Source organism: Sinohyriopsis cumingii, chromosome 8 (genome assembly GCF_028554795.1).
Source record: "Sinohyriopsis cumingii isolate HCF-2022 chromosome 8, ASM2855479v2, whole genome shotgun sequence".
Lineage (NCBI taxonomy): Eukaryota > Metazoa > Mollusca > Bivalvia > Unionida > Unionidae > Sinohyriopsis > Sinohyriopsis cumingii.
The window spans coordinates 10997141-11024718 of record NC_142968.1 but is presented as its reverse complement, the minus strand read 5'-3'; the positions used below and the strand labels follow the sequence as shown (position 1 = coordinate 11024718).

Sequence of the window (27578 nt, the reverse complement as noted above, 5' to 3'; positions counted from 1 at the left end):
CCAAAACATTATAGCACAAAACATTATTGCATTCACAGTAATTAATTTTATTTTTTGCAAGCTAAAATCTTAACCACTTGTTTTAAATATGTGGGAAATATTTGATCCATCTGCTTTGATGCGCACTGATCAGCTTTAAAAAAACTAGGCACAGATACAATTAATTAGGCATATTTTGACGTGCACAACTAGTGTCTATCCTTGCTTATACATCTAATCAAACTGCAAACAATAAAAGGTCATGATCTGCCATAGTAGTGTTAATATGCCTGCATATCAGGGTCAATGCTGTTTATTCCACTGATTACTCCTAGTGAACTGGACAGATCCAGATCTGCCTGCACATTGCCATGGTAGATCTGGGTCTATGCTGCTGGTCTTATCTTACAGGCAAGTATATAAGGTTGGTGAGAACAGGGTACATTGTACAAGTGTCCAGCAAGTAATTTCTGTGGAAATTATGGAATAGGAAGAAGCCAGCATACCAGCAAAAACAACTTGACCAAGATCTTGAAAGTTAGGTACAAAACCTCACTAGCCTAAAAGGTCTGGCTCAACTAGAACATCAGTAATAGGTTTCACATACCTTAACCACTACATGGATACAACTGTCATGATATCTGATAATGAGAGTCATCCAGTATCACACCTTGGTGAAGTCAAAATGCATCCCTGAAACACCACCAAGCACTGAGTGTAGCATGAACCCGCATCTGTAAACTGAAATTGAAAAAACCAGCATTGCATACTTGTATTGTATTCGTAACTTAACAAACTGTAAAACTTTAACAAATCTGGCACAATTTGACATAGTTAGGAAAAGCCCAGTAAGAACAAGTGACCCACGGGAAGCTACTGTCAAACTTTCACATACCCACATTGGCCGAGCCAAAGACTTGAACCCACATGGACTGAAGTGAGATGGCAGTGATTGGTGAAGGCAAGCACGTTTGACCACTCTCCCACTCAAAGATATTGACATTACTAGAAATCCAAAGTTGAAACTATTTTGCTGTCTTAGATGCCTAGTGTTTAAACCATCTGGCAGTGATACTGTATGCAAGATTTTTCTGTTTTTCCTGTTCTTGACTTTCTTTACATTTCCCCTTTAACCAAAGGTTGCTGCGATTCCTTACTGACAGTCTAATTTGATCTAGTCTGAATCTCACCCTCAAAAAGTGTCAACCAGAATAATCTACCCAAAGCTTAAAACAAGAATTAAAATTTGTTATTCAAGGGTGTCAACTCATAAAAAAAAAATACAACAGTGCCCATGTACATGAAGATCAGTTCATGTTTGAAAAGATGCATGGTATCATTTTAATTATGGGCTGATTTAGTTATATGTTTGTGTCAAACCTTTGTAATTACTGATACTTAATTATCATTATAATTTTAGTAAGTATTAAAAGTTATTTGCACAAAGTATTAAAAAAAAAAGCACAAATCTCACCATAAAAAAGGTATGCAAATATTTACATATGCCATGGATATCTTAAGTTTTTTTAATTTAAAAAAAATCCAAAATTGCCTTTTAACTATAAACATGAGATTCAAGATTTTGGTTCAGTCATATCAATGTTGTCAAAAAGGTCTAATCTAATTCTTCATGCTTTTGTTTTGGCACAGACCCAGCAATCTAATAGTATCAGGCAGAAGCTATATTTTTGTCATTGGTGAGCATGGCAATAAATGAAATCGATGCTTAGTCAGGTTACATCTTCAGTCATTATTATCTGATGTTTTTCTTTCCGTTTCTTTTTGTCCTTGGCAAGTGCTATATTAACCTCAGAATTTCCGCTTTCATTAATTACTGGATGTAGTACACCTATGGAACTGGAAATTCTACAGATTGCTCCATGCCATTACCTTTAGTTTATTTAACTAAATGGGCAATCTTAGATTTTCATTTAATTACCTCTGGCATATAAAATATATTCACATAATTTGTTCTTTCTGGAATATTGTTCATTTTTAATTTCCACTTCCTCATTTGGCAATTAAGCTGCTGTTCCAAGTTCTCTTTCAAATTTTCGGTTTTTTGTATTTTCTAGATTTTCTTTCCACACTAGTGACTCCAGTTTTTTTTCCTCCAAAACTGTAGATCTCATCTTTTTTTCTGATGTCTCAAATAGTCATTAGGTCCTAAACGTTCCATAGAAATAATTTCAAGGAATTTTTCCAAATTATTTAAAAATAAAAACAATATTATCCGTAACACAGAAATTTTGAGAAGATGCACCCAAGCATTTATGCACTGATATTTCCAATTCGAAGCACTTTTGTTGTACACCATGATATTATGGTTTGTAATTATATTTTTCTAATAATAATAATAAGCAAAACAAACTTTCATTTAAGTGATTTTGGTCCAAATTATTTACTTTTTACCTATTTCGGGCACAAGCCATGTAAACATGTCACCCGGGCATAAGTGAATTTTTTTTATTTTATTTGACTGGGCAGAATTGATAAATCATGAATCAGTCAGAACTTAAAATATAAGGATGAGATTATGACTGTGAGATTCAGAATGTGTATTTATATATTTGCAGTGGAAAATATTATATGTGATTTAAAGTATATAAAGACATAACGATGATAAAAAACAAGGTCAGATCTGTCCAATCAAGTACAATAAAGTGACTTCATTTCATGAATGAAGCTATCAATAAAAAAAATGTAATTCCTGTAAAAATCACTGAAATTTTATTCTGCTTTTTTTGTCATTATTCAAATGCACACAAATCATAATTATATATATATATATACATGTATTTATCTTCATGAGTATTAGGATACAAAATATGTGCATTTTGGTTTTTTTTCATGTATTTTGTTGTTTCTATATATACTCGAATGCTGAATTATCATGGGCTCTGTATTATTGTGGCAAACAGGATTTTCTGAACAATTCTGGACACATGCCATCTAGCGGTTGTTTACAAACATAAATCTGTAGCCAGTAAGGATGCAACTATCTTATAGCGCACATTCCTCTAAAAAGTCTGCATTTTTTATAAACTTACATTGAAAAACAATGAACATTGCCTTTTTTGTAAAGCCGATGTAATTCAACTGATCCTCCTCACATAGAAAACTGTGGTCGAACTTGCTATACCTTTATTGGTATTGATTGAAATAAACTCAGTGTATCGTCTGATGGTTGATGAATATAGGTCATATACCGATGATGATGTACATGTCCTTACAAGGATAAGCTTTGAATTGCATTCCATGGTAAGCAATTTGGACAAAAATTTGACCAAACGTTGCTAATGATCATACTAAGAATATAATAACAGGTAACTTAAACTTTCAATAATAATAATAATAATAATAAAATAATCTTGCATACAATATTATTATCTGCCCCACAATGCATTTAAAATTCATATCAAGTTAAATAATATTTGTTCGTAATTTGTAATGTTGTTATTAATGGATGTCCACTTTAATTACATATGTGTGTTCAATTTGATCATTGGATCCTCTCATTGTTTGGAGGAAATATTCTGCCAGTGCAAGGGTGGACATTCTTTCTCATAGGTAAGTTGTTGCTGTTGTTGTGTGGTTTAATGCCATTTTTCAGCACACGATAGGCCATGCATGGTGGCCAGTATTAATGGTGGAGGAAGAACTCGGGGAAAACCCCAGGAAGAACCACCAACCCACGAGAAGCTACTGGCAAGCTTTCTCACATACCCACATTGGCCGAATCCTAGACTCAAACCCACGCAGACAGAGGTGAGATGGCAGTGATCCACTTTAGACCACTCAGCCACTCGGGGCCCCTCATAGGCAAGTTGCAATTTATGTTTATTATAATACGTGTGTATTACCATAGTTAAATTAGACATATACCCCGATAATATAGAGTTGTTTGCCCATGGAAAGTTAATTTGAGCTTGGGTCAGCCACCATATGTTGTTTTATTACCATTTACGTGCCTCAATTGACACAGATTTTTTTATAGGAATAGAAAGTGTGAAAGTCATAGAAACTTTACAAATTTAAAGTAAGCAGCAATAGCAAAACAGTTTTAATACGTACTGATAAAAACTTTAAGTACCACGATAATACAGCATTCTGGGCTATAGTGTAACATGGTCATATTCCAACCAGTAGGGTAATTCCGACCATGGATTTACGTCCTTCTGTTTACTTACCGTGTTCGTTGTTATTATTTGTGTACATCCATATGCAAACTAGTTAAGATGTTTTCAGGCCATAACTTGACAAAATGACTTTCTCACTTCAGTATTCTCTCTTCTTCGCGAGTTCAGAAGCAGCATTCATAAAAAAATTTATTCAGGACCCTAGTCAGGCATCAATCATTCAAGATTTGTATAGCTTTCAATAATATAATAATTATGTTATTGTAGCTTTTAAATAATGCTTTGTCTCGCAAAAAAGTAAAAATTGCACCAGTTTTATGACTAATTACAATAGTATGCAATGTTCTGTATAGTGGTTGGATTTACCCCAGGTTCTTTATCATAAGAGGGCAATTCCAACCAAGAACACAAGCTTAAAGAAAATGTAAAATTATGACCGGTTTTTATTTAACTTTGAAGGAAAAAAATATGAATAAATATGTAATTAAAAACAAATAAATACAGAATTCAAGGTATAAATTTATAAAAATAAAAAAAAGTTAATTCTCTCCAGTTATCTCTATAACATCTACAATTATCTATATAGCAATGTCACTTTCTACCTGCTATCCATAAAAACAATTAAAAGCTTTTAAATCTGTAAAGATCAACAAATTCTTTTGTATTTACAGATGAAACTTGAGTATATACGGTCCATATATGTTGGTCGGAATTACACATATCAGAGGTCGGAATAAGCCACAACACGGTCGGATTTACCCCTGCGTATATAGTCATAATAAAATCTTTTTTTTTTTCCTCTCAGTAAGATCTCAATTTATATGCTTTTTGAATAATGAAACTTGTTGCAAGAAGCCCGATTGACTGCTTTCCGTATCGTAATTAGGCACACAGTAGTCGGCTTCAATAATGTAATTGTCGATCTCACGTAAACGATCGCAGTGGTCAGAATAAGACCATATTACCCTAGTAGACTAGGCGTAGTACCCCGTTCGGGAAAGTAACGGGTGTTTTCTTTTTTTAAGCAACATACCATATGCATTTGTGCAGACAAACACTTCTTTATGTACTTGTGTCTTTCCTATTTTCTTTCTCTTAATTATTCTGTCTGAAACAAAGTATGATTGCAAACATCAAAATAGGTTGTTCGTACATATCACCCGTAAAGACCAGGATTATACCAACTCTTTTCTTCTGGAAAAAAATAACATTATTTAAGCCTTAAACTTCCAAAAGTGAACATAATGCATTGTATTCCTGCTAATGGATAAAGAATGGTATAAAATTACTGAACCATATCCAAAATATGATGGCCTACCTCATCTGCGTACTCGTTGCTATTTGAGAGATGGCGCAGCCTAAAGTACACGACAAGGTTCCGGTATCACATGTATAAAGTCAGTACAAATATAAATTTTATGGATACTGGTATAATATGCATGATGCTTACCACCACAAAATATACAGATTAAGTAAAATTGCACACACAACCCCAATGACAAAACTACATGAATCATAAAAATGTGATGTTAATAGAGTATACATTTTTAAACCTTTTTATTATATGCCAACATTACTTAATACAATCTGAAATAAAAGTGCTTTGAACTATGATTGCTAAAATACACATTTAACTGGTGTTGAACATTTATGTGCATCGAATACATAAAAAATAGTAATTTAATAATAATAAAAATAGTATTATTATTATTATTAGAAGTATTATTATTATTATTATTTGAAGTATTATTACTATTAGAAGTATTATTATTAAAAGTATTATTATTAGAAGTATTATTGTTATTATTATTATTATTATTAGAAGTATTATTATTATTAGAAGTATTATTATTATAAGTATTATTATTATTATTAGAAGTATTATTATTATTATTATTAGAAGTAGTATTATTATTAGAAGTATTATTATTATTATTATTAATAGAAGTAGTAGTATTATTATTATTAGAAGTATTATTATGATTATTATTATTATTATTATTATAAGCACGTGGAATCCAAATAATGATTAAACTCTTTTGATGACTCAATAAACATTATTTAATAAACTCAATGGCAAATCCAAGTAAAAACAAAAAGTGCCTGGAACAGACTGACATTCTACAGTCTGAATTTGTATTTCTCCAGGATGAAGTCAATCATTTATTTTTAACTGTTAAGCTATGAAACCATCTCAGATATTCTTGAGTGAAAAGACTTCAAATTAACCATCATAGCAGTCATATTGGATCTAAGACCAGCACCATTTACACTTAAAACAAATTAGTAATAATATAGGGCACCCAAGGGCAGAAAGAGGAGTAGGATTAACATTATACCATAGGTTTACACTGGATGCTGGTTGGAGGAACTATCAAAATTTTAACATTATGCCTCCATTTTGAAAACTGTTTATCAGTTTTTTCATGCATATTTAATTGATAATATGTACTTGATCTTTGTCATTTTGAGTTTTGCCTACCTGACTATTGTCATGCTTATAAGAAGTAAACAAGAAGTTTAATTGAATTTGAGTTCAAGACCTGACCTTGTTTATGAGTTAGTGGGGTTTTCCATAGAAATTACTATCACATAAGAGGACAAGTGAAATATGCATATACAGAGATTTTAAAAATAAGTATTCATTCCAGATTAATATCAGTCTTTTGGAATCTATGATCAGAGTTTGCAGGTATGTTTAGATATAATTTGGGAGGAATTGTTTTTTTAAGTTATTCATTAGAATTACAAAGTGCTCCTTGACTTTGTGGACCAAACACTACTTTGGGACCATTGAGAACTCATTCTGAAATATAGTATCGTGGTACATCAGGAAATTTAATACTCTTGGTATAGCAGAACATTCGAGGTTTTTGATAAATCAGGACATTCTAAATTATTGAAATTCATTAAGGAAAATTCTATACTTTTGGACTTGTGATAGAACATTTAGGATTATTTGTGATTTAGTTCAGAATACTGTCCCTTTTTGGAGTTTTGCTTTCTATTCTAGGGAAATAAATTATTTATTGATTATACTATGTTACATGTTTAGGCTCGATAAACAGCAACACAAGAAAGAGTGAAAACAACAAGCTTTGAAAAATTTAACAAATGATTTATTTCCCTGGGAAAATACTGCAAAAATGAAAAAATATGAACTTACGGTTTTAAGAATCAAATCCAAAAATATCCAAGAATAATCCACGAATACAAAGAAGTCCTAATAATAAAATGTTCTAATGAATTCAAATTTGACTCCCGACGAAGAATCCAAGATGGAAGGCGATGACGTATGCTGTAACCTGTACTATGTCGAACTCTACAGTTCCTAATAGAAACAAGAAATATCACTCCAGTTCTGGAAATCCGAATAAATTTTATAAGAGATGTCTTTGTTCAAAAACCTCGTATGAGCACACGTATATTTCCAGGAAGAAAAAAAAATAATTAATCCTTTTGAATACAAATAGTCAAGTGTTATAAGCCCAGACTACGATTATTTTCTTGAAAACGATGGTTTAAAAGTTTTTTTACGCATCGGATTTGGGTCACGTGATCATGTTTACATATTTAAAAAAATATAATGTCCTTGATAAGAACCAATCATTTTACTCCGAGTATATAAGTTGTTTACTTCACTAAAGCTATTTACAAGTCTAGGGTCACGTATTCACTACAACCTCGATTTCACTCATTTAACTTCCACAATAAAAAAAGATATAAAAAAATAGCTTGTTCACGTGGCTATTACTAATTTTGAATTAAGGTCGAAAACCAGGTCAACCTTATGTGTTTATTAAAATGAACAGTCAGGGTCAAACTTTTTTCTGGAAAAAGTACTAGTTCCTAATAAACATAACTTCATTATTTTGACATATAATGAAGTTAAAAAGCAAAAATATTTTAAAATTTCAAACAATTAAATCAGATACAAAAATTAAATCAAAAATACATAACATTTCCCCCATAAAGAAAAAGAAAGATTTATATGATAAATCTTTCTTTTTACCACAGACTAATTATACATGAGGTTCAAACGAACTCATATAAATTACACACAGTGTACATGAAATAATACATTGTTTTATCACAGGAAAGTGCGTCTGCCATTAAAATATCTTTTCTTTTGACGTGCCTGATGTCAAGATCATATCCCTGTAACAACAGACTTAACCTTAGTAGACTTTGATTTTTATTTTTCATCTTGCCGATGAAAGTAAGGGGGTTGTAGTCGCTAAACACAATAATCGAAGAAGGAGCTGAACTAAGGTAAACTTCAAAATATTGTAATGCCAATATCAAAGCCACATATTCCATCTCGATTGTTGAATAATTTCTTTGGTGATTATTTAATTTCCTAAAAAAATAGTTCACTGGATGATCAGTACCATTTTCATCTTAAATCAAAACTCCTCTAACCCCAACATCACTTGCATCAACAGACAATTTAAGCGAGTGGCTGAAATTTGGAGAGGTAAGAACAGGTGCGCTTTTAGGTATGGCTTTCAACTTGTGAAAAGCATCTGACATTTTTCAGATCAAAGGAACTTGTTTTTCGTACTCAATAAATTTCTCATGGGTTCAGCAATTATAGAAAAATTGGAACAGAATTTTCGATGGTGTCCGGCCATACCTAAAACTCGCATCAGGTTTTTATATTAACAGGCACGGGTTTGGGTTTTCCTACCATTTGGCAGGTATGACAAGATCTACTATATTTACCAACATCACTTTTGATTTTTGGCCAATAAAAGTGAGTCAAGATCTTGTGATAAATTTTATTGATCCTTAAATGACTAACCAAAGGAATTTCATGGGCCAGACTAAGTATTTCCTGTCTGTAAGGTATTTGAACTACAATTTGATAGCTCACTGACCATTCGTCATCAGAAGGTACCTCGGTACGTCTCCATTTTCTCATACAAATTCCATTTTTTAATGAAAAAACAGACAGGAACCTCAGTAGCTTCAGTTTCACTAATGGCCCTTTGAAACAAACAGGAGATCTCAAGATCTTTTTCCTGTTCGACGACAAGTGATTTTCGTTTATCACCCTGATTAGAATAAAGACAATGAGTCGTTAAAAAAGGATCACTGTGATCAATACATTCTGACTGATCTAAACAAGGAGTGAAAGTGACGTCATCAAAAGCCTGACCAATACATTTGTCAGCTAAAGGAATAATTTCCTTATCAACATCATTCTCAAGAGCTTTCCTTGCCATAGCTCTGGTAACTGCACAAGCTGAGAGTAAATCAGGGAATTCTTTTTCAATTGGATCTATTTTCTAATCGAAGCAAGGCTTGTCAGTTACAAGTGGATTAACCACAACCTTGTCTCCAGCTAGGTCGTTGCCTAGTAATAAATGATTGCCCTTAGCTAGTAAAACAGAGACTGTTCCGACTGTCACAGGTCCTGAGACTAAGTCTGATGACAAATGTACAGAATGGAGAGGAATATTAACAAAGCCGTACTCTACTCCCTGAATAAGAACACTCTCATTAGAAGACTTCTCCGAAAAAGGCAAAGTACCTGACAGTAAAAGACATTGATAAGCTCATCTGTCCCGTAAAATTTTAATAGGGATAGGATTGCCCGAATCGCCCAAGAGTGATATTGAACCCTTCCATATGAATGGTTCATAATTTTCCATAATAAAATCAGACTGGGGTTTATTAAATCCAACAAATGCATTGCTTTCAATACATGACCGTCACCTTGGCCTTTTAGAAATAAGAGAATTTGAAATAGGTCTGTCTTCATTATGATGCCATTTTTCAATTTGTAACAATCAGAAATAAGGTGTCCTTTTTTTCTTGCAAAAGGTACACGAAGGAAGAGACAAGGATTTTGAATCAAGCTTATCAGAAGCTTGAAATTTTAGAAGTTGTGCCAGTTTGAGTTTTAGAAGCGCTTGTATTAGACTGAAATACTTTTCTGCCAGAAGGCTGTTGAGTAGAAGTCTTATTTACAAATGAACTTTATGAATTAAAATGCTCATCAGCAGCTCGAGCAGCATTTTCCAAGGTTTCAATCTGATGCTCGTCAAGATAAGACTTAATGTTACTATGGACACAGTTTTTGAAATCTTCAAGTAATACACTTTGTTTGAGACTTTCATAATCTCGTTCATCTTTCATGGCTAATCACCATCAATCAAATAACTGCTCCTTTTCTCTAGCAAATTCGATATGAGTTTGTCCAGCTTCTTTTATACAGTTTTCGTATTTATGTCGATAAGCTTCAGGGAGCCCGGACTAACTCATAACCCCTCAATTTGCATTCTTTAACCACATCATAGTTACCACTTTGGTGAACTGAAACTGAATTGTAAATATCACTAGCCTTACCAGTGAGTACACATTGTAACAACTGAGTCCAATGCTCCCTCAGCCATTTCAGATTTTCAGCAAATTTTTCAAAACGTGTAAAGTATTTGTCTACTTCTTTTTCTCTGAAAGGGGGCACTAATCTAATATTGTTTGCAAGATCAAAACTTAAATTTGGATTTGAAGTATGAATGTGCTTTTCACTTGCCAGTTCCGTTCCTTTCATTCTTCTTTGATATTCTCTCTCTGGCTTCTCTTTCTCCAACTGTAAATGCATTTGTTCTTGCTGTAACTGCATTTGTCTTTCTTTCTCTCTTTCTTCCTTATCTAACTGCATTTACATCTGTTTTTCTTTTCTCTTTCCTCTCTTTCTCTCTCTCTCTCTCTCTCTCTCTCTCTCATCTTTCTCAAATTGTAACTTTATTTGTTCTTTTTGTAACTGCATTTGCATATCTCTCTCTCTCTCTCTCTCTCTCTCTCTCTCTCTCTCTTCCTTCTGAAGTTTCAGTTTTCTCAACTCTAATTCCATCTTGTATTTTAATTCTAATTCCTTTAGGCCTACTTGTGTTTCAGAGTCTGATACAGACTTACTGTTCGAAACCAACGCACTTTTATCCAAAACATTCTTTTATACTTAGTAATGAACCAAAATATTTCTTATTTCCTGTTTCGTTAAGGAAGCCTTTACCTCAGAAAGATCGTATTTTCTGGCAAGTTGAATCACTTTATCTTTTGTGAAAAGATCTAATTGTTCCTGGGTAGGATTTGAAAGAAAGATTTCAACTTTTAATGACCTTTTAGAAAAAGCTTGCAGATTTCTATAAAAATTTCAAAAACATGGAGAATTAAAATTTCAAAAAACAAAGTTTTCTGAAATATTCTGGGCAAAATTCAAATTAATCCCTTCGACGAGCGCCTAATTCTTACGTTACGTGTTTAGGCTCGAATAAACAGCAACACAAGAAAGAGTGAAAACAACAAAAACAACAAGCTTTGAAAAATTTAACAAATAATTTATTTCCCTAGGAAAATACTGTAAAAATGAATAAAATATGAACTTACAGTTTTAAGAATCAAATCCAAAAATAATCCAAGAACAATCCACGAATGCAATTTTAGAAGTCCTAATAAGAAAAATGTTCTAATGAATTCAAGTTCGAGTCCCGACGAAGAATCTTAGATGGAAGGCGATGACACATTGTGCTGAAGTCTACAGTTCCATGTAGAAACAAGAAATATCACCCCGGTTCTGGAAATCCGAATAAATTTGTATAAGAGATGTCTTTGTTCAAGACGCTTATATTTCCAGGAAGAAAGAATTAATCATTTTGAATCCCAATAATTCGAAATAACTCCAAACTGACACAACAAAAGAACGCCTTGATATCAAGTGTTATAAGCCCAGACTCTGATTATTTATCGAAAACGATGGTTTAAAACTTGAATTTTACGCCCCGGATAAGGGTCACGTGATCATGTTTACATATAAAAATATCACGTAGCCCCTGTATGTCCTTGATAAGAACCAATCATTTAACTCTGAGAATAAAAGTTGTTTACTTCACTAAAACCTATTTACAAGTCTAGGGTCACGTATTCAACACAGCCTCTATCTCACTCTTATAACTCGCACAATAATTTTTTAAAATAAAAATATAGCCTGTTCACGTGGCTGTTACCAATTTTGAATTAAGGTCGAGAACCAGGTCAGCCTTATGTGTTTATTAAAATGAACAGTCAAGGTCAAACTATTTTCTGGAAAACGTACGAGTTCTTAATAAACAGAACTTCATTATTTTGACATATAATGAAATAAAAAAATAGGAAGATTTTAAAACTTACAAACAATTAAATCAGATACAAAAATTAAATCAAATATACATAACAACTAAACATGTTGGTTTTGCTTTATTCTGTTGCACCTTTTACGACCTAGAGTAGTAACACTTTGTGCAGACAGACGTGTTAAATAGTGACCTACTATCAAATATATAGAGATCTACTGTCACCCACACGAGCGTAGGTGTTTATGTACATTAGTAGTGATGTAAGGGTTACTTATCAAAGTTCACCGCTTTTATGCCGAATGACTTTATCCCCGCTGAAACGCCCATGCATGCGTGTGTGCAAAGCGCATGCAAAACCGATGAATCTCCGCAGACATTCTAACAAGGATATGCGATCGCGCCCCACTGTCCATTTCAGCCCCTTGCTGCTCTATTGATCACAGGTCAGCGAGCAATACTTTCAACCAATCTCTGCACTTTGCTCTACTTTTTCCTGGATCTGATTGGCTGATTCCATATCGTTCTTGGACTGCTTCTGCAGGGAAAACATGCAAGTTTTGTTTTACCGCAATAATTTGCGATGCAAGGCCTGTTTGTCTTTGTCGCATTTTAAATACGTATCAATATTATACATACATGCCGAATGACTTTATTTGTGCGCGACGTTGTCAGACGTTTTCAATTTCTACCAACACCCTCTCGAACTCCGCCGTGGTCATTATATCGTTGATAGCCATGAAGTACAGCTTGACTATTATTCTGAAACTGATCCAGCAACACCCAAGCCAAAGACTGTTGAGCGGTGCGTGCAGAAATAGCATATTGGACAGCAGACACGGTTAAAAATTCTTGTGTGTGACTGTTTTCTTAGTGATTTCTTCTCGTAGCTGCGATTATACTTCAGTTATCTTCAATGGCGGTAGTTTTGAAGGTCCATCACAGGTCTTCTGTAAATAAAATCATCGTGAAGTATAAGTGTCATCGACAGGCATACATGGTCCAGACATATCGCGGCCGGGTTTCACACACACACACACACACACACACACACACACACACACACACACACACACTTCTAATCAATCACTTCCATTACTGGTATGCAATCATATAAAATATTTTCATTGGAAATATTTATATCCGCGATTAATGTTTGCATGCTTCCACGTTCACCTAGAACTCCACTGACTATGCCGTTGCTTTGTGTCGCTATCATTCATTCATGTTTTCGTCCAAGAACTGTTATACAGACAAGTGCGTCTTTTAAAAATACAAGCATGGATTTTCCTTTCGTTGGTCAAATTATTATCGATTTAAGATAACTGATGGAGAATTTAATCGCGGTTGATTTGTCGGAAACATCCACTTCATCATTTTAGAAACAATCACTGGGTGATTTAAATTCTGATGGCATTGTCAGCGACATGCGTTTTCGTGTGCTAATGAGATGATCCTAAGTTGATCTCGAATGGGTATTGGTATATCAGCGTGATTCCAACTATCAATTTCTATTTGACCCTGAGCAAAATTAAATTTGATTGTTCGTTAACCCCGTTATCATGCAGATTTTAGAACCCAAGTGGAACAAAAATTGTCCGATGTTGGCATGGCCACCCAGCTGATCCAACATTCCGTTTTCCGATTCAATTCCATTATCACCTGGAACGTATCCTAAAGTCACCGATTCTGTTAAGTATACAAGGTCAGCAGTCTTCAAATAGCAATACCAAAGACGGTTAATAGCGCTTCGTACGCAACATTCATCCCACGTATCTCTATTATTTCAAACTTGTTAATCTTGAACGAGCCTGCAAGCGAGACAGGCTTTAGTGGCTTATCGCACATGCTGTCACGCTTTTCGCAAGTGCATGCGATGTTTTCAAGAACCAATTGTTCTAGAATCACCGTCTGCCTTTATCAGAGCCACGATATATACGATTATGACGGCCCCTAACGGAGCCGCTTTTGCAATCGCAGGAGCCGGAGACGCTAACAATTCTGTAATGTTCGCAAGAAATGGAAATACTCTTCCGTCGTGTTGCATCGCGGCGACCCCGGCTACGGACAATTTGAGAATTGGTGCTTGGCCGCTTGTAAATGACGCAGCTGTATCAGAGTCAATATCAGTGGGTGTTTCCGGAAAACTTGGTCTATGAAAGTTTAAAGTGTTTTCTTTTTCATCGCTGTCTTGTAGAGTTTACCTTGGTTCAACGTAACTTGTTGATGCTGATGCAATATTTTATTTGAAAAGTTACAGGTTTAATTGACAACTACGAACCTGAGAAAACAAATAGTTTGCTTCCCTACATTCACGTCAATGACCGTCATTTGTTCACCAGGGCCCTTCAACAGTATTACAGCAATGCATCTGCAGTTGGGAAGAGGCTGGTGAATTACACGAACATTAAATTACATGTCGACCAATGACTACTTCTACAGCTCGAGGTGTTCCAGTGAAAACGAATAAATCTGGTACAATCTGTTGAAGTCTTTTTGGAGAACTTTGCAGACGTGTGTTGTTCTTTTGATCCTAGTTAACGTAGGGGTTACTTCGAAGCTACAAGTTGCATGCACTGTGTGTGGCTCCTCTGTACGCGCTATTATGTTAAGTGATCACAGGTTTCAGAGCCGTCGTGGTCAAAGTAACCATTGCAAATCAAACTATGAGTTGTCGCATCAAACTAGAGAGTGCCATTGCGGGACATAATCGTGTCACCAGTCAAGGATAGATGTTGCCTGATCAGTTTGCTATAACCCTGAGCGATTTAATAAAAACCTAAAACTGTATTGGTGGATCTAGCACCCCTGACTTGGTACAATTGGCGGCTCGGTCACATCTGACAGCCTTGTAGCAAAACACGCATCAGACGTGTTTGGCAACTGGTGTTCTATATAATTGAATCGTCAGGGAGGTGGCTACAACCTTTGATTGTTGCAATCGTCTATTGGTGAAACAGGAATTTACTTATGAACGTGCAGGCGTGCAAACTCCGTTGTAAATGACATATCCGAATTTCATCGTCCGTTCCGCCGAGGCGAATTTCAAAACATTCTTGCCAGGCTCTGACATAATCTTACACTGCGAAATTCCGCTCACTCCCCCACAGTAAAAGTCATGGAAGACAAACAGCTGTTGCATGCTAAATACATGTTTGCTGCTTTGATATGGAAAATTTATTATCTTTTCTTTGCTATGCAGGTACGCCGTTCGTAGGAAATCTTTGATTACACAAGAAATGGTGTCTAGTCACCAAGGCATCTTTATTGCTAAAAACAAAAGATCAACTTTAGTTCGCTCGTGCATAGAAGCTTCGCTTCTCATTGTGGGTAATGCAATGGGCTGAAAGCCACTGTTGTAGGTGAACACATTAACGGTGATACCAGTGTTGTTTGAGTCGTTGAGACTGACCAATGTCAGAAACCTTTACGGTAAATTCATCGTTGCCATGTTCAAGTTCACCATATACTTTTGCTTTTATCGCGGCTGATCTGTAGTGTAGTTTACATGATTCAGCGCGGATAAGATTGCTCTTTCAAATAACGGTTGTCGTTGTTTTTTGACATGTTTCACTGCTCACCGTGAAAACCACGCTGGCGTTGAAATATAACTCGACCCGTGGGAAGGCTTGTACAATGAAACACCCACATGAGCACTCTTAGAATCGTTACAAAAACCATGTCGATTCCATCATTAATGGTTTCGGAGTCTTCGAGTTGCAAGACCATAAAGGCACCACTAGCAAAGTACCTACAGGATCTTTTAACGCCATTTCTGGTACCTTCATTTCAACCTTTGGTTTGGGAAGCGAACAGAATTAGCATGGTAAAATCCGCAACGAGAATAATGTTCACCTTGGACCCTGACAACATCCCCGTTGCGCCTGCCTGATTGAATATTGATATGATACCCGGACGATTGTTTGAAAGAAGATTCATTGATTCGCAGTTAGCCTTGTATGCACTTAGAATGATTGCCTCACAATCTTGAAATTCACGAGTGTGCCCATGTGACATAAACTTCGGGACAGCAGACAGTTCCATATTTATTTACTCTCGGTCGTGAAGTTCCTCATTCAGCATATGACTGGCTTGAAAAGGTCTGAATAAAACAGGACATTCCGCAAACACTTCCGTATTTCTTTATTGCTATAAATCTACCTTATCTCCACATCAGTATTCGAACGGATACGCTCAAATACTACAAAAAGGCAACATCAGAATGTAAGTAAAGAATACACATTCATTAGGACACTTGTGTTTACAATATTAAGGTCCTTGTTTCTTAAACATTATCGCGCACGAAAATTAAGCAAACACTGTTCCAATTAACCTAAATGGAACAAGAAATTTCATGTAAAAATAAGTTGTCCAAATTTGCACTTGGAAAGAAATTTTGAAATTTAATAAATTTTCTGTAGAGGTAAATGTGATTGAAATTACAAGTAATTAGAATATCACGCAGTTGATGCATTTGATGGTTTCATTGTTTAACTTCCTGTAATCATAATCTAGAATATATATATATATATATATATATATATATATATATATATATATATATATATATATATATATATATACGAATATTATGATTATGCTTATTTTCCTTTTCTTGAACTTTGAAAAGCACTTACAATAATACTATATTTCAATAAAATCAAGCTTAACTTAATTTTAAGATTTGATAATACAAGTAGTTTGTGGACAGAAATCACATTTTCTTTCACACTATTTTTGATAAATAAAATTAGTAAATATTACCTGTATAGTTGCTAATTCAATATATGAATTAGAATAAACAAGATGAGATAAAGAATCGTACAGATGTGACCGAAGTCTTTGATACGTAAATTCGTTAACAGTTTTTAAATTTAGTTTGCATTTAAAAATTTGACATAGTAAATTAATTGATCAAATAATTAATATAATAATTTGTTGAGATGATCAATTATTGAATTCATTTATCCATGTGTTTATTTATTGGTATACGAATTTCAATAAAACACCTACAGGTAAAAGCTTATCATCTATTTAGTTGGAGTGGTTCATATGGAAAAATTATTAAATTAAAAAATCTTTTGATAAAATTAGAAATATGATTGAAGTTTTGGCACTTTATAATAAATGAGGAAAATAAAAATTATGCAATGCAATACGAACCAATTATACGAAATAAAAATAGAAAATGTTATATGGTATAATAATAATGTACTTTGGGGCAATTATTTCGCTAAATATCGTTTCCTCAGCCATATGTTTATGCAAATTAGTAATATTTACGGTTAATGTATGCAAATATAGCTAATATAGCTTCCATAGTACAGAGCACTGGGCTATATTAGTATTATAATGGCGGAATGTCATGAGATACACGTATGGCTGCGTCCATTAAAACTGCAATGAAAAGGTATATAGTAGCTGTGATATGGTGGCGGTTTTCCTCATCAGCCACCACACGTACGATTTTGGCCCGAGTGGCCTGTGAAGGAAATTCGATCTGAATTGCGTTGTTGTTGAATGCAGCTACCTTATGATCGGGCACGGGTCGTCTGGAGGTAGTCCTAACAGTGCTATTATTATCTGCCATTTTTGTACTTCTTGGTAATCAATACTGCATGGACTAACACGAATTGCTTGAGTTGATTCTCGACTGTCTTTTTTCTCGACAGCATCCACATTCGCGTCGGCAAATCTTTGCCGGGGCACGCGATGATACTCATGAACAGTCCTTATGGTCGGCATAGCTGATTACGCGACTTGACTCCGATGCAACATGTAAGGCATGGTCGAGAATCGGTGTCAAAAGTAACGCAGTCGAGTGAGATTTATTGGTTTTGTAATGGCATGTTCTACCCCAAAGTTCGTGTTTTCCAAGATAAACGCATTTACATCTGTTGTGTACAAATCGGTTCCGTACCAGTGCTATCAGACTTCTTACGTACTAGACGTTATTTATCTGGATTCCTCTTCTCTTTCTCAGCTGCCGTGCAATTATGTTCTCCTTTACGTTCTTTAACATTTGAGAAAACACAGCATAATGTCGACGATGGTGTACAATTTCAATGCCATCAATCGTACAGTGATTTCGATGATGATATAAATTTTTGCATCATGGTCAGGCTCACACTCCATTCTGTCCAGCCAAACTTGTTTATCTTGTTACAATAGAATGTGCTTTACGTAAAAGTAGGCCAAATTGGTCCACAAGACCCATTTCCAAATTTTACACAAACATATATATGGTCACTCTGTGTGTGTTTGTAGTGTTTGTATTTAATGACAACAAACGTCTTGGAATGCTATTATACTTTAGCAAAGGTCTTCCATTTGAATACCTGGATACCTTTCATTCAGTATCTCCCATTGATTGCATTCCCTTTCTTCTGCGGTGTTGTACATTTTTTCGTATCTCTTCTCAAGAAAAGGGAGTGCAGATATCATCTGTATATTATAAGCTGGAGGTACCCTCTAATTTGCTTGGGACGGAGCATGAATCATCATTTCTGTCTTCGCTGGTCGTGTCGCTGTCATCGCTGGCGACTCCTCTAACGTCAGACACTTAAACTTTTCTTAAACCATCCCATACAACATGTGTCGAACTTATATAGCAGCGTAATGCTATTCCGAAAATAATTAATACTACAGGTAGACCCGCAATCATACGCGTAGCAAGGCTACCGCAAGAGGCGACAATGGGAGTGCTTCCGGTCTAAATTCTTTGACTGGTGTGTTCGAGGATCCCTGTTTGAGTGTCATTGCTGATTTATCGCTTTACACACGTGCATGCATGGACGCGGCAGCAGGGGTAAAGTCGTGAGGTATAGAAGTGGTGACCCTGGTCAGTAACCGAAATACAAAACCATTAATTTACCACTACTTCCACACACTATACTTACACACACAGACATACTATCACACCACGCCAAAACAAAGGTTAGCAGTGTTTATATGCACACTATTATCACACATAAGATTTTTAAGTTTTAGCTAACTGTGAACTCAAATATACATACACAAATGTACAAGCATAAAACACATGTAATGGAAACGATTCCGAATAATACCTCGCTTTTCGAAGGAATTTGGGTCATACTTAGAAGTAACGTTTGTGTTGTCCTGGATTGTTGACGTTTATCTATATCAAGGACAACTGCACCTCCAGGGCCAGGATCTGCGAATAAGGGTACATTTGATCCGAGTATTCGCTGGATTTGTCGACAGTAAGATTGTTAAGATCTTCCAGTCTTCCACTTGTTGGTGCTGTTGTAGTTGTAGTTGTTGCTGATGTTCTGCTACCAGCTGTCTTAACCGTGCGCATACCCTCATCCATCATGAATCGAAGAGCGATAAATCCCTCTCCCTTCTCTCTCGCTCATTTGTCCTCTTTTGCTCCTTCCACTTATTTTTTACATATCCTCATCTAACAGTTTCCAGATGAGCCCGAGGTTAAGATTTGTGTAGACACCTCAAGATCCGTAGCTATTGAGAAACTAGTAGGCCCCCTGCCCTTTTTTATTGTTAAGATGGTTTCCATGTTCATTCGTTCCGTCCCCGGGTGTTTGTATACATTGCACTCTCTCTCTCCTCAGGCACTGCACTCTACGGCTGCTTTCCTCGTCTATTGTAAAATGTATTAGTTTTCCTTTGTTATCGATCGATTTGTCCTTTTCATATTTACAATTTATACAATATATATGCTATATTTGTTTTAAAACGTTAATTTATCTGAATAATATGTACACGTTTCATGACTGACAATTTTGGATAGTCTGTTTTGAGTTGTTTATTTATTATTAAAAATAAAATTACCATTAAGAAGAAGAAAAAACGAAAATGTTTCTTGTGATGTGTCTGTTTGCTATGTATCCAGTATTATGCCTAGTTTAAATAGTCTCTTATATGAGCCGTTCTACCTCGCGAAATGCCATCAGGACATATACACTCATAGGCCACAGCTAACTTAAAGGCACAGTCTCCTTTTATTTATTTATCACATCTAGGTGTATTACCTATATTATGCTATTCTTATCTTAGTATTTTATAATTTTTCTGAGATTAGTTGTTCTTGTTGTTTTTAAGGTTATACTTAATAATATTTATTTGATGGGTAGGCTCGTCCTCTTCTCATAAGCAGTAGGATTTTTCTAGCATGTGACGGTGGGAGTTGGGCTAGCTATGAGCATCATTGACCCGTAGTGGAAATGTTATACCCAAGGGTATGAATAAAATACGCAATGGAAACATGAATGCAATGGGGAAAAAAGGAATGGAAATAAAAACAGCAATGGAAATAATACAAATTGTGTAATATCATCTTTTCTCCACTGTTTGAACTGAATATGATTTCTGGTGATACATTGACATCAAAACATCAAACATCAAACATGAATATTTACTATAAATGGCAGTTTTACTCAAAGAATTTGTCACGTACATCTGACTTATGGAAATCATTATACGCAATGGAAATCATTATGCGCAATGGAAATCATTATAAGCAATGGAAATCATTATACGCAATGGAAATCATTATACGCAGTGGAGATTTTAGAAGTTAGTACATTTAATTTAGTGGTATGTATCTTGTAGTATGGATAATTGTTTGCTTGGTTATTGTTTTACTCTTAACTGAAAACTTACAATTTAATATTAAAAAATAATTAACTAATTCACGTGAATGTTAACGGACTGCCACATAAAAGAAATCCGCTTCCGCTATTGGAATTTCAAACATAGTAAATTATTAATCCATAAACTTTATTTTAAATATTATTATTTATGAATATTTGTTAATTGTACATCTTTCGAATTCCAAACTCGCTTTAAACAATGATACAATTAAATGGAAATATCTTATTTTATGAAACACCTCGAAAGTATATTAAGGAATGTCTATAAATTACTAAACATAGTTTGAATATATTTATGTTGTGGTTTCTGCTGGAGAAAATTCAACCAACTAATTTGAACCATGACTGATGACTCTTCGTGTGTTTTTAACCATAACTCGTGTCATTTGGTATTAAGATTGAAATACTTTCGTTAACCTTCCTTAATTCACAAAATATCCACTTTAAAGCAAAATAAATCATTTGTTTAAATTGTACTAAAGCTTTATACTATCAAAAACAAATTGGGTAATGAACCTTTTTTCATGAGTCATTATTTCCATTGCATATGGCGATTGATTTACTTTCTCAAATGCGCACGTTTCATATAATTATTGGCGTCAGTTTTTAAAATTTAAAATTAATGGCATTCTCCTTTATCCAATTCAGATATGTATTTATCTGATGTTGAAAACGTCTTTTGATTTTCTTTAATTTATAAATTTAAAAGACAAATTATCATTCCCATTGCGTTTCATTTTTTCGTTGCGTATTTCAGTCATACCGATACCCAGCCCCTACCTGAGTAGTTGTGGTATGCTGGGTTTGTTTTGCTCATACACAGAAAACTTTCCATGACTTAGTGATATTGCTAGAAAAGATTTGGCGACTATGGATGAGACTGAGTATTCATAGTTAACGTTTGGCTACTAATGGTGAGATTGGGCATGCATAGGTAACGTTTGGCTACTAATGGCGAGATTGGGCATGCATAGGTAACGTATGGCTACTAATGGTGAGATTGGGCATGCATAGGTAACGTTTGGCTACTAATGGCGAGATTGGGCATGCATAGGTAACGTATGGCTACTAATGGTGAGATTGGGCATGCATAGTTAGCGTTTGGTTACTAATGGTGAGATTGGGCATACACAGTTAACGTTTGGCTACTAGTGGTGAGATTGGGAATGCATAGTTAACGTTTGGCTACTAATGGCGAGACTGAGCATGCATAGGTAACGTTTGGCTACTAATGGTGAGATTGGGCATGCATAGTTAACGTTTGGCTACTAATGGTGAGATTGGGCATGCATAGGTAACGTATGGCTACTAATGGTGAGATTGGGCATGCATAGTTAACGTTTGGCTACTAATGGTGAGATTGGGCATGCATAGTTAACTGTTGGTGACTATTATGGCTATGGGGTGAATTTCAACCATGCTTAAGCATGGAGCATGAGTAAATTATAGGATTTTAAATCAGTGCGATGGTTTTGTGTATAGAAAGCTAGTACAGAATAAAGTAAAGGCCAGAAAGATGTACTCCAAAAGTGTTTGACCAGCTGGCAACAGTCATACGATTTAAAGCTCTGACACAAGACAAGATGGAGCTAATGGAAACCCACTAAAGACTAAAGCTAGTAACGGCTGAATGGTCTCATCATACTGGAGAGAAAACTCTATTTAAAAACCACAGCAGGCATAGGATTCACTCATGCGTACGCCCAGATGATTTTTAAATAACAATTATAGAAAGCACATTATACAACAATTGATGTGGCTGTGCCTAATCGTACAAAGCTACTACAGGATGTGACCACCTCTCCCTCATAATTGAGCAAATGGGGTAGAGGTTTTGGAGGAATCAAAGCGCTAAATCCTTGCAATCATAAACCAGTAACAGTGCCAAGGCGCGAAAGGCCATCGCCAGCTCCACGGCGAAAGGTCACACCGCCAGGAATTGATCACCACCAAAACAGACGACAGGACAAACCTCCAAAGCGTGAGACGCCAACGCCTGCCTCGTCATCTCTGTCGAATCGGATGGGTATTGGTATCACAGCCATAAAAGATTACCGCGCCCTGGTGCCACCCATGCATAACCGTGAAGCACGCTCAACCGCCTTTATTGAGACTATGACCCTTGAATCGCTGGAAGACCAGTAACTATGGCAGCATTATGATTAGCCTCATGCTGGTGTCCCAACCAAACAGAGTTGCGTCAGCTCAACAGGAATCCGTCCAGGTCACAGCCTATTTTCTCTGCCTCACCACTGCTGCCATGAGGTACTCAAGTGCGCATTGAGAACTGCATGTGCAAGAGTTCCGGATGGCACTTTGTGACATGTGTGAAACTAGAACTCCGCATTACGCAGTACCACTCTTACCTCTCGTAACGCAACATTCTGACACCTAAGCGTATTCCGCCTCGCTCAGTCATCAATGTAAAAATGCTCGACAACCGCTGAGCACCTATTGGACGACAATTTAGAGTGGCCCTACAAATATTGTCAGTTAACTTCAATAATGTAATGGTGGTCAGAGTCCTTGTTTCGGAGAACGGTATCTACCTGTTACGCATTAGCGAAAAGGCAAGGGCATACCTGTCTGACCCGATTCATGGTTCGAAGTGGAAGGCGAAGCCGGCATAAACCACTACATCTGGATCAATGATCTGGGTTGATTGGTGCACTCGTACGGCAAATGCATGAATAGAAATCACTTCTGCCGCAAATGCAAGCACTGGTCGCCAAGAATCATAAGGAATCGTTCCACAACACAAATCATTACACAGAGCACGACTTCAGCCTGGTTGCCACACATGACGTGTACTCCTACGAGTAGATGATCTGCTGAGACAGTTTCAACAGCCAAAACATGGAAGACTACCATGACGTCGATCTAGAATGGGCATACTTCTGCTGGCAGACGTTTCGAGGCTTTCCCCGCAACACAATGACGAAATGCGGCCTGGACCACTCCCACTTCTACGGTTCTCTACAGATGAGCTATGATGATTGCTCAATACCGCAGGCGTGCAGCTCCAGCTGCGCAAGGACATCGACATGCACCTGTTCATCGAGAGGGGTATGTGCTTCAGCATCTCGATCGATCGTTATTCCCTTGTACTAGTTCTTGTAAAATATGGGTATATACAGTCATGGCTTCTTTGACCGTCAAATCAACAGTAATCATGAAAGCGACCAAACAAATTAGAACGTCGGCCTTTTAACTCAGTGCATATTCCAAGCGGTCTTTCAATTTATTGTATAATTAGCTTCTACAGAATTTAAATTAAATAGTGTGTTATATTAAAAGTTAATCTCTAAAAGTTTCAAAGTGAATAATTCCACAAAACCTTTGGCAAAATAAACCAAACGCATGTCAACTTGAAGTACATTATAAAATAAAAAAGGTATTACACATAAAATATAAAGCTGTAAAGTATGAAAACGTGAAAATATATGGCTATTTATAGAACATTAACCACATTCCTCAAAGTGTCTCTCATTGCCCAAGAAAACTAAAAACAAGTAGGCTGACCCAAGCGAAATCTAAATGATGTACGGCTCTGATGTACGCCGATAATTTCATGGGACTGATATAAAGAATAACATAAATCTGCCTCACAAAGTGGCAGTCGATACATTGGACAAGAATATATTCTACTTTTAGTGGACACGGCAGGGTATGCACTCTGGTCAAGGTTCATCTATCCAGAGTTAGGTATAAATCAGGCACATGTCCTATATGCAATCGGCACAATACCATTTGATTTGTTATGAAGGATGTCTCCCTCCAGTTATGGATTTCGTGTCTGTGGGGTTTTCATTCCACATACTTTGCCAAGTATAGAAAACATGCAGATTTATTCAATATTTGAAGTCAGTATATGTGATCTTAGATTTCTGGCTCAGGGAATTTGACTGCTTTATCTGCCGTTTCATTACCTATGTAAACACCAAAGTGACTAGGCAGCCAACGGTAGAAAATACTTTTTCCAGATTGAATAGGCAAATAATGTTTCAGATGGTTAAGTATATGGTTTTGCAAGGTTTCATTGTGGAAAAGGAATCAGACAAGATGATGAATTTTTTGTGGAACCGTTTCAATGTAATTTAGAGATGTGAGTATGACTGCCTTTCCCGCGGTTAAACAGGAGGAATTATCCGGTAAATGGCTCGAGATGGTGCTAACGGGCATTGCAACGGAAGATGACATCTTTCGAACCGTCTTTATGCACGAACTAATGGCTACGATAGCATGCTCAGATTTCATTGAATTTATTCTGAAAGGGAAGAGGACTTGTTGATAACTTCATACATTGGGAAAGATCAAATATTAATTTAGGGTGTTTTCGATAAGCAGGATGGTGATTTGGGACATGGAATTTTGCAGTATTTCCAACATTCATTTGTGTTCTTCCTAAATGAGGATGAATTCATAAGGAATAAGGTGGAATGGAATTTGGCTTCCCTGGGGCTAGACACTACATCGTATCCTCGATTATATGAATTAGTGGATAACTTTGTATTTAGGCCTAACGACTCCGTCATATCCTAGATTAAATGGATTAGTAGATAGTTTGGTATTTATGCCTAACGACTCCGTCATATCCTAGATTATATGGATTAGTGGATAGTTTGGTAGTGTACCGAAGGGCCAGTTTTGTTCGTCTGAGACATTGTAATGATTCATTTGCCTCATTATCGAGGCTTTCTGAAGGGGGATTCTAAATTCACCGAAATGGTAAGTCACAGGATCAAGCATTTTCATTTAAAACCTACAAGCTGATCCATGCACAATCGAGGGAGCCAAATTTACATCTTACTAGAAATCTGTATAACCAGAACAAGACCTACCAACCTGGCATGAATCGTGTTCCATCCAGGACTCGCTGAAACTTGTCTTAGAGATTATAACATGTGGAAGGACAATTTGTTTACGGTCGAAAATAAACTCTAAAAATTTGGTCTTCCCCCTCCACAATAGGACTAACGCAGCCGTCAAGGATTAGGACATTTCCATTAGGGCATTTCCCTATCTTGTTAATGTATTTATGTCAAACAGGCTGACTTACAATATACTGCCCTAAGGTACAGCCGTCAATAATTAGGACATTTCCCTATCTTGTTAATGTATTTATGTCAAACAGGGTGACTTACAATATACTGCCCTAAGGTACAGCCGTCAATAATGAGGACATTTCCCTATCTTGTTAATGTATTTATGTCAAACAGGCTGACTTACAATATACTGCCCTAAGGTACATCACTATCCCGAGTTGAGCTTCCAGAAAGGGTGGTGCCTATCTTAACAGTAAACATTCTGTGTTTCAATAAATTTTATATCAAAGTAGCTATTTATCCCGTAGATCTAGTTTGGATAGACCATTTAATATGCAATACCGCCATATTGTATCGCAAGCTATCTCCAGTTCTACAAGATGGTAACAAAATGTACTTTCTTCACGAACGTTTCTCAGATTTGTATACCGGTATTACTTTTGATTCGCGTCAAGAGGACAGAAAGTGACTAGTTACCCAAATTGTACTGAAAGATTAGTTGTTTTGCGAGCTGTGAAAATGTTTCCGAAGTTGATTGTGGACATCGTCTGGCACTGTTCACAAGACCGTCCAAAAGGAACCTTGTAGCTCCATGACTGTGAAAGGTATATTGACATTTTCGTCGGTGACAGATTTAAAATTTAGAGTAACCTTTCCTTTCTGGTTATTGCCACGGGAAAAAGTTTCAAAATCATTTTCTTGTGATGAGTTTTACCAGAATGTTTTGACCCATTTATTTGAGATTTCTGGAAAGGTCATAGCAATTTCATCCGATTTATTTAAGTGTTCGACACAGCCGATTTTATTTTGCTAATGACTTTTCATACCATAGTCCATACTGATTAAATATAGGAACGAGAGTTCAACCTAGAGACATATGATCTCCTTATTCTATCTCGCTTACTCTCTAATGGTACGACTCACTATATATGGTATTTATTCCGATGTTCCGTTGCTGGATTGGTATTGAAATATGTAAGAATTTTATCAGAGTAAAAGTGAATACATTATGAGTAATCGTAGACTTTGAGACAATAATTCTCTCGAAGACTGAGGAGGTATTTCTCTCGAAGACTGAGGATTGTTCCAAGATGCTTCTAATGCTGATCGCAACTTACCACCGAATGAATATCAGACCAACATTCCTCCATTTTTCTTTTTCAGCGTGCAAGGGATGCTCTTAATCTTGTCTAAATATCGATTATAATATTGATTTAAATTTGTCTAAATATCGATTTTAATATTGATTTAAATTTGTCTATATATCGATTATAATATTGATTTAAATTTGTCTAAATATCGATTATAATATTGATTTAAATTTGTCTAAATATCGATTTTAATACTGATTTAAATTTGTCTAAATATCGATTATAATATTAATTTAAATTTGACTAAATATCGATTTTGATATGACTTAAATTTGTTTCGATATCGATTTTATTATTGATTTAAATTTGTTTAGAATATTTTAAACAAAACTCTGCCAGTGAAATAATATATTTTTGTATTCTTTTTCCTTTTCTATGTGGTAGCCTTTCGATTACAATTGTATTGTCAATGTTGTGTTAACCTTTCGATTAGAACTTTGTAATGTCAAGAATACTTGACCTTTTGCTTTGAAATACATCATGCCAATAATACCTTAAAATTTCTATTGTAATT

The 27578-nt window shown here is 35.6% G+C and overlaps 1 protein-coding gene across 3 annotated transcripts in view; it reads right to left on the bottom strand.

Annotated features, from left to right (window-relative positions):
- The window catches only part of LOC149792971 (uncharacterized), a 31009-nt gene extending 25520 nt beyond the window's left edge, over positions 1 to 5489 (bottom strand). Inside the window, exons 1-2 of one of the 3 annotated variants that reach the window (XM_089966839.1) lie at positions 5437 to 5489; positions 587 to 720 (exon numbers count right to left, since the gene is read on the bottom strand). The gene's annotated coding sequence lies outside the window, so the exon portion shown is untranslated. Of the gene's footprint in view, positions 1 to 586; positions 721 to 5151; positions 5173 to 5436 lie in introns of those variants that run through there. The other 2 variants (XM_089966837.1, XM_089966838.1) reach the window with 2 other exon arrangements.
- Between the last annotated feature and the right edge of the window lie 22089 nt (positions 5490 to 27578).